Raw genomic sequence first — 9,629 nt, forward strand, 5'->3', positions numbered from 1 at the left:
TAGGGATAATGATAGCCATGTGCTGGCTCCAGCTGTGGCAGAAAGACCTTGAATGACAACCTACATCTTGAAGATTTTAACCCTAATTATAGGAGTCGAACCCCTAAAGGAAGAGAAAATTAAATTTCATATAAATATGTTGGCTCACAGATATGCCAGGAAAATCACTTAGAACAACCAGAGAGAGCTTGGTAATACCTTCCAGATGAAACTGAGGAATATCTCACCTCAGAGAACTAAAAAAAGGGGGGAGGGGGTATTGGTCTGGGAATGCAAAGAGACCCCAGGAAGATATATATATATATATATATATATATATATATATATATATATATATATATATATATATCCTCTCTGTGGAGTGCTACAGGGATTTTTTTGCTAGAGGAAAATGTAATGAGGTAGAGAATTGTGTACAGGAGAATTCCCAGGGGCTTGGGGGGGCCTGATTCATATAAGGAAAACAGGTGATAAACCATGATTGCCAGGAAGCTTTGGGATAGAAAAGGACAATTATCAGGAGTGTGGTTCATTACAACTGCAGAGAACAAGGAAAGGAAGAGGAAAAAGACAGCAAAATGGTGAGAGTGCTATGAAAAAGGAGGCAAAGAGGGAGAGTTGGAACAGTTACCTGCAGCAGGAAACTTTGGGCCGAGCGAGCAAGATATGAAGATGTTTTTAGGAAGATGTGTAAATGCTAAGCTATATGAAAACTCTTCCCTCACCACTTCAAAATGTATACGAGAGCAGTGGACATGGGGTGAGTTGGGATATACAAACTGGTAGAGGCAGGCCAAGCCACCCCATCTACAGTTAGAATACATTTGAAGGGCCCATCCAAGATTGACATTAAATATGCTTAAACAACAGACTTTGAAATAAAATCTTCATTTCAATTATAGAATTACTGATATTGAAGATAAAGATGGCCCTCCATATCTGCAAGTTCCTCCATGGATTCAACCAACCATGAATCAAAAATACTTTTAAAAAGAAACTATGGGGGTACACAAGCAGGTCCAGTGGTGAAGGGTTTTGTCGCTTTCGGAAGTTTCTTCAAGCAATCACTATGTCAACTAACACAGATGTTTCTCTTTCTTCATATGATGAAGATCAGGGATCTAAATTTATCTGAAAAGCTAAAGAAGCACCATTTGTGCCTATTGGAATGACAGGTTTTGCAGCAATTGTTGCATATGGATTATACAAATTAAAGAACAGGGGAAATACTAAAATGTCTGTTCACCTGATTCACATGCGTGTGGCAGCCCAAGGCTTTGTTGTAGGAGCGATGACTCTGGGTATGGGCTATTCCCTGTATAAGGAATTCTGGGCAAAACCTAAACCTTAGAAGAAGAGATGCTGTCTTGGTCTTGTTGGAAGTGCTTGTTTTTGTTATGTTAAAGTTATATGTTCATGTCAAAAAATAAATCCCTTGAGTGGGTTCAGGCTGTAACACGGTATTTTGAATAATGGCTTCTTTTCTTGCCCACTTGATTTGCCTGGTTATCAAATTATTAATGACTTCATTGACTGGATCATTCAGGGAAGTCAAGTGAACACAAAAGAAACATATACTGGGTAGTGTTACAACACTCACCTTCTTAAATGCTTATGACAGAAATTACTTCTAAAGAAGACAAAAGGCCAGGCCTGAATTACTCCCAGTTTACTCCAGAATATCATACACATATTTTGAATGTTGGGTGGGAATCCTACTTAACCCAGTTAATTTAACTTTTTTCTACCTGCCTTGTGAACTGGTTTAAGAATTTCAGTTTTTTAGTGTTAGTTGGCTCTTAAAGAACTATTTCACATTTCACAAACGTGCATGAAATATAACTTGTAAATCTTCCCACAACTGAGAGAGAGAGAGGAAGGGAGGGAGAGTGTGTGTGTGTGTGTTTAAACCATACCTGTAAAGCTCACAACAGAACTGCATAGAAGTAGTATTTATTTTGGGGTAAAAAATGGGAGTTCATAACCCACTTGAATCAAATGTATGGAAGATGATATGTCATGAGCTTTGTAATGTTTTGAACAACCAATAAAAAAAAAGAAGTAGTATTTATTTCAGAATCACACTTATAAACATAATAATTTAATTATTGGTTCCACTTTAGCTCTTTTATAATTGCAGAATTATATTTTTGCTGTTGTATTAGAATAATTTTTAAATGTTATCTTGAAAGAAAAATATGTATTTTAAGTGCTAATACAAAGGTAAATTAAGAAAAAAAAATAAAATAAAAAGAAACTATGTCTATACTGAACATGTATGCCTTTTTTCTTGCTCATTGCCTAAACAATACAGTATAACAACTATTTACCTAGCATTTACATTGCATTAGGTATTATGAATAATCCAGAGATGATTTGAAGTGTATGAGATAATTACATAGGTTATATGCAAATACTATGCAATTTTATATAAAAGATTCAAGTATCTGAAGATTTTGGTTATCAAGAGGGATCCTGAGGGGCTGGGGACATAGCTCAGTTGGTAGAGTGCTTGCCTAGCATTCACAAGGCCCAGGTTCAGTCCCCAGCACCACCACAGAAAGAAAAAGGGATCCTGGAACCAATCCCTTTGGATACCTAAAGGATGACTGTACATATTGTAGAAATCACATAGAAAAGAAAATCAAAATCATTGAAAGCTTGAGGTCTTTCTTCCCACGTCAAGTTGGACACTCGGAGGTGCATTATTATGACCATTTATCCAGGACACATTACCCACCAGTCCTGGAAATACTTACCAAGAGGGGACTTTGATATCAACTTATTTAGAGTGGCACCTATGTTGCAAGAATTCTCAGTTCACAAGCCAACAAAGTTTGAGACATTTGTTCAATGCTGTTGGGTATAATTGATTTTAGATTACCCTGATTAAAGTGAGTCTAATTTTCAGACTGGCTCTATCAAAAGTCCCTGCTGAAAAGAATTCTTGTGAGGAGCTTCTGATAGTTTGGGCTTAATTACTTTTCATAAAATTTTCCTGAAGTAGAAAAAGCAACAAACAGAGGCTACTGGTGATTATGAATTTTTTAATACTTCAACCCATATGAAAGTTGAGAAAGCTTGATATAGATAATGATAATTTACAAAACATATTTTCCTCTTTCCCTGTTACTAAGTGAAATGAAATACAGATTATGACAGGTAGAAACTGAACACTTTGATTGGATTATAGACAATTATCTGGGGGACAAAAATGATATGGTTAAAGTTTTAAGAAGAAAATTATTTTTGAAACAAATGTTTTACAGTAATTATTATTGTTACTAGAGCTGCAAAATCCAACTTGATCACTGTACTTGTCTCAGTCATACTGCCCTCTTTCCAGTAGCTTCCTCTATTCACAGGTTGATCACTTTTTTATTTTTTTTATTTTTTAATTTGTTTTACTTAGCTATACATGACAGTAGAACACATTTATGCACTTTGGTATATAATACATAGTTGGGGTATAATTTTTCATTTTTCTGATTGTACATGTTGTAGAATCACATCGGTCATGCAGTCATTTATGTGCATAAGGTAATAATGTCTGTTTTATTCTATCATCCTTCCCATCCCCATTTCCCTTCCCCTCCCCTTCCCAAGTGCTTCACTTATTTTTGAAATCTTAAATATAAATCAACAGTCACATTTGTTGATACTGACCAATCATCAATCCTGCTGCGACATCCTAACTGTAATCATGAAGGCCTGGAAGAGTTAGTGCAGCTCCTCAAAGGCCTAAGACGCTATCAGAAAATAGCTTGGGAGTTAAAATAGTACTCCACCTTGGCTGTGTATTAGAATAATCTGAAATTATTTAAAGCAAAAGTAGCAATGTTGAAGCCCTATCCCCAGAGAACCTGATGGATATGGTCTGGGATGGGGCTTAGCATCGTTATTTTACATCAACTTTCCAAGTGAATCTGATGTGCAGTCATATTTAGAGAGCACTGACTCAAAAAAATCTATAGAATACCATGCTAAGCAAAATAAGCCAATCCCAAAGAACCAAAGGCTGAATGCTTTTCTCTGATAATTCACAATGAACGTGGGAGGTGGGAGGGAGGGTGTTAGGGAAGAATAGAGGTACTTTGGATTAGACAGAAAGGAATGAAGGGTGGGGAAGGGGTATGAGGGTAGAAATGAAGCAGACATTATTACCCTATGTGCATATGTGATTACACAACCAGTGTAACTCTACATCATGTACAACCAGAACCATAAGAAGTTATACTCCATTTACAGTATAATTAATTAGAACAAATAAAAAAAAATTTAAAAACTGTACCAAGTTCCAAATTAGTGAAGTTAGGCCATGAAAAAAAAATGTAAATTCTAAGGATTGTTTACACATGCTATAATTATATATGTAAAACAATTCAAAAGAACCTAAAGTTAAAATGTTAAGATTCATAAGTGAATTTAGCAGAGTACAATACCAAAATCAGTTGCCTTCATACATGCCAGCAGCAAAATGCTGAAAATATAAACTTTTTAATGATGCCATTTACAACAGCATCAAAATTTCACCTAAGACTAAATCTAATAAACACATGAAGAATGACATACAAAATATAAAATATAATGGAGATAAATTAAAGACCAAACTAAATGGGAGAAAAGCATGTTCCTACATCATAGTATTTCATCTTATGAGGCTATCAGTTCTAAGACTGATTTGGAGTTTCTGTGCAATACCAATCAAAATTCCAAAAAGTTTTTGGTATAATGTAACAAGTTGATCCTAAATTGTATGGGAAATGTAAAGAATCAAGAATGGTGAAGACACCATTGGGGGAAAAAAAGGGAGAAGGTGTGGTGGCAGGGAGAACACATAAACTACCATGTAGCAAGGCTTACAATAAACAGACAAGTGGTCCAAGAGAATAATACATAGAACCCAGAAACAGACCAAATTAATATGTATGTACAATCAGTCACCTAGGAAAAAGTAAATGGTGCTGAAACAATTGCATTACTATATGAAACAAATGAAATGTAATCCAACCTCAGATCGTACACAGCTAGTCCTGCTGATCTGAAGGATGTGCAGGTGTCTCCACTAACACTGAAGACTGATCATCTAGGTTGGCCAGACTGGGAGGCCTCAGCTGGGACTGCTCATCTCTGCCCACAGGGTCTCCTCTTCCGTTAATCCAGCCCAGCCTCGTTCTCATGGCAGAAGTTTTCCACTAGAGCAGTGTTTCTTACCTGGGTAACTATGCCCCATTTCTTGGAATATTTTTGTTTGACACAATTGGCAGGGTAGAGGACACTTACTAGTGGCCTCCAGTTGTAGGACACTAATAAACATCCTGCAATGTCCAGGACAGGCCCCAATAGCAAAGAGTTATCTGGTCTAGAATGTGGAGAATGTCAAGATTGGAAAAAAAAAAAAAAAAAAACAGCAGCAGAGTAGAAGGAGCAAGGTCTCTTGAGGCCTGGCCTTAAAACCCTTTTGATACCATTTTCCCTTCCTGCTACTAGTCAAAGTATTGCAAAGGCAGGGCAGATCAAGAGGCTGAGAAATAAATTCCACCTTTTGATGACAGCAGTCACAAATAATTTATACACATCTGGTTTTTGTTTTTTGTTTTTTAACAAGAAAAGCTGAGGCTTTGCAGTGGGAGGATGGGGATTTGAACCACTGGGTGGATGAAACGGAGAGAGACAATGCAGATCTGGGCTGAGGTTAAACGAGACAGTGATAGTTGATGTTTTAGAAATGAGGCAGTTAGTAGTCAGAGAGGCAATAAACCAAGATTAAGAAGGCAAGAGCACTATGTAAAATTCCGGTCTGACATATCAATTTTTTTGGAATAGCCAGATCTCACATATGAGGAGAACTGACTCAGTCAAGTCCCCATGAACATGGGAGGTCAAGAAATTTTTTTTTTTTTTTTTTTTTTTTTTTTTTTATGTAGTCAGCATTTCTATTTTTATTTGCTGTCTAAAGTCCAGGATTTGGAAATACAAGCTAAGCGTCCAATATCAACAGATTTTCTTTTTGTGTTGGGCACTGCTTTGGTTTGAATGTACTCCACAAAGTTCATATGGAAACTTAATCTGCAATGAAAAAACTTCTATTTTTTTTTTTTTTTTTTTTTTTACTCTAAACTTTTTATTTTTTTTTTTTTATTTTATTTTTTTTTTATTGGTTGTTAAAAACATTATAAAGCTCTTGACATATCATATTTCATACATTAGATTCAAGTTGGTTATGAACTCCCAATTTTACCCCAAATACAGATTGCAGAGTCACATCCGTTACACATCCACATTTTTACATAATGCCATATTAGTAACTGTTGTATTCTGCTACCTTTCCTATCCTCAACTATCCCCCCTCCCCTCCCCTCCCATCTTCTCCCTCTACCCCATCTACTGTAATTCATTTCTCTACTTGTTTATTTTCCCATTCCCCTCACAACCTCTTATATGTAGTTTTGTATAACAATGAGGGTCTCCCTCCATTACCATGCAATTTCCCTTTTCTCTCCCTTTCCATCCCACCTCATCTATCTGTTTAATGTTAATCTTTTCTTCCTGCTCTTCCTCCCTGCTCTGTTCTTAGTTGCTCTCATTATATCAAAGAAGACATTTGGTATTTGTTTTTTAGGGATTGGCTAGCTTCACTAAGCATAATCTGCTCTAGTGCCATCCATTTCCCTGCAAATTCTATGATTTTGTCATTTTTTAGTGCTGCGTAATACTCCATGGTGTATAAATGCCACATTTTTTTTATCCATTCATCTATTGAAGGGCATCTGGGTTGGTTCCACAGTCTAGCAATTGTGAATTGTGCTGCTATGAACATCGATGTAGCAGTATCCCTGTAGTACGCTCTTTTAAGGTCTTCGGGGAAAAGTCCAAGAAGGGCAATAGCTGGGTCAAATGGTGGTTCCATTCCCAGCTTTCCCAGGAATCTCCATACTGATTTCCAGATTGGCCGCACCAGTTTGCAGTCCCACCAGCAATGTACAAGGGTACCCTTTTCCCCACATCCTCTCCAGCACTTGTTGTTGTTTGACTTCATAGTGGCTGCCAATCTTACTGGAGTGAGATGGTATCTTAGGGTGGTTTTGATTTGCATTTCTCTGACTCCTAGAGATGGTGAGCATTTTTTCATGTACTTGTTGATTGATTGTATGTCCTCCTCTGAGAAGTGTCTGTTCAGGTCTTTGGCCCATTTGTTGATTGGGTTATTTGTTTTCTTATTGTTTAATTTTTTGAGTTCTTTGTATACTCTGGATATTAGGGCTCTATCTGAAGTGTGAGGAGTAAAAATTTGTTCCCATGATGTAGGCTCCCTATTTACCTCTTTTATTGTTTCTCTTGCTGAGAGAAAACTTTTCAGTTTAAGTAAGTCCCATTTGTTGATTTTTGTTATCAACTTTTGTGCTATGGGTGTCCTATTAAGGAATTTGGAGCCCGACCCTACAATATGTAGATCGGAGCCAACTTTTTCTTCTATCAGACACAGAGTCTCTGATTTGATATGTAGCTCCTTGATCCACTTTGAGTTAACTTTTGTGCATGGCGAAAGGAGGGGATTCAGTTTCATTTTGTTGCATATGGATTTCCAGTTTTCCCAGCACCATTTGTTGAAGATGCTATCCTCCCTCCATTGCATGCTTTTAGCTCCTTTATCAAATATAAGATAGTTGTAGCTTTGTGGATTAGTCTCTGTGTCCTCTATTCTGTACCATTGGTCCACCTGCCTGTTTTGGTACCAGTACCATGCTGTTTTTGTTACTATTGCTCTGTAATATAGTTTTAAGTCTGGTATCGCTATACCGCCAGATTCGCACTTCCTACTTAGAATTGCTTTTGCTATTCTGGGTCTTTTATTCTTCCATATGAATTTCATGATTGCTTTATCCATTTCTACAAGAAATGCCGTTGGGATTTTGATTGGCATTGCATTAAACCTATAGAGAACTTTTGGTAATATCGCCATTTTGATGATGTTAGTTCTGCCTATCCATGAACAGGGTATATTTTTCCATCTTCTAAGATCTTCTTCTACTTCTCTTTTTAGGGTTTTGTAGTTTTCATTATATAAATCTTTCACCTCTTTTGTTAGGTTGATTCCCAAGTATTTTATTTTTTTTGAGGATATTGTGAATGGAGTGTTTTTCCTCATTTCCGTTTCAGAAGTTTTGTCGCTGATATACAGAAATGCCTTTGATTTATGCGTGTTGATTTTATATCCTGCCACTTTGCTGAATTCATTTATTAGTTCTAGTAGTTTTTTTGTAGACCCTTTTGGGTCTTCTAGGTATAGAATCATGTCATCTGCAAATAGTGATAATTTAAGTTCTTCCTTTCCTATTTTTATGCCTTTAATTTCTTTCGTCTGTCTAATTGCTCTGGCCAGTGTTTCGAGAACTATATTGAATAGAAGTGGTGATAGAGGGCATCCCTGTCTTGTTCCAGATTTTAGGGGGAATGCCTTCAATTTTTCTCCATTGAGAATGATGCTAGCCTGTGGCTTAGCATAGATAGCTTTTACAATGTCGAGGTAAGTTCCTGTTATCCCTAGTTTTTCTAATGTTTTGAACATAAAGGGATGCTGTACTTTGTCGAATGCTTTTTCTGCGTCTATTGAGATGATCATATGGTTCTTATTTTTAAGTCTATTGATGTGGTGAATAACATTTATTGATTTCCGTATATTGAACCATCCTTGCATCCCAGGGATGAATCCTACTTGATCATGGTGCACAATTTTTTTGATGTGCCTTTGTATCCGATTCGCCAGAATTTTATTGAGAATTTTTGCATCTAGGTTCATCAGAGATATTGGTCTGTAGTTTTCTTTCTTTGAGGTGTCTTTGTCTGGTTTCGGAATCAGGGTGATGTTGGCCTCATAGAATGAATTTGGCAGAGCTCCTTCTTTTTCTATTTCCTGAAATAACTTGAAAAGTATTGGCATTAATTCTTCCTTAAAGGTTTTGTAAAACTCTGCTGTATACCCATCCGGTCCCGGGCTTTTCTTGGTTGGAAGTCTGTTGATTGCTTCTTCTATTTCATCTATTGTTATTGGTCTGTTTAAGTTGTGAGTATCCTCCTGACTCAGTCTGGGTAAATCGTATGACTTAAGGAATTTATCGATGTCTTCACTATCTTCTATTTTATTGGAATATAGGTTTTCAAAATAATTTCTAATTGTCTTCTGTATTTCTGTAGTGTCTGTTGTGATATTGCCTTTTCCATCCCGTATGTTAGTGATTTGAGTTCTCTCTCTTCTTCTCTTCGTTAGCATGGCTAAAGGTCTGTCGATCTTATTTATTTTTTCAAAGAACCAACTTTTCGTTTTGTTAATTTTTTCAATAGTTTCTTTTGTTTCAATTTCGTTGATTTCCTCTCTGATTTTGATTATTTCTTGCCTTCTGCTACATTTGCTGTTGTTTTGCTCTTCCTTTTCTAGGGCTTTGAGGTGAAGTGTGAGCTCATTTATTTGTTGGTTTTTCCTTTTTTTGAGGAATGACCTCCAAGCGATGAATTTCCCTCTTAAAACTGCTTTCATTGTGTCCCATAGATTCCGATATGTTGTGTCTGTATTTTCATTTATCTCTAAGAATTTTCTGATTTCTTCCTTTATGTCTTCTGTAACCCATTGA

General features: G+C 36.5%; 1 pseudogene; it reads left to right on the forward strand.

Annotated features, from left to right (window-relative positions):
• Positions 1-1,009: 1,009 nt before the first annotated feature.
• Positions 1,010-1,456, forward strand: LOC114091731 (HIG1 domain family member 1A, mitochondrial pseudogene; annotated as a pseudogene).
• Positions 1,457-9,629: the final 8,173 nt, after the last annotated feature.

This window comes from Marmota flaviventris, chromosome 3 (assembly GCF_047511675.1).
Source record: "Marmota flaviventris isolate mMarFla1 chromosome 3, mMarFla1.hap1, whole genome shotgun sequence".
In the NCBI taxonomy this organism is placed as follows: Eukaryota; Metazoa; Chordata; class Mammalia; order Rodentia; family Sciuridae; genus Marmota; species Marmota flaviventris.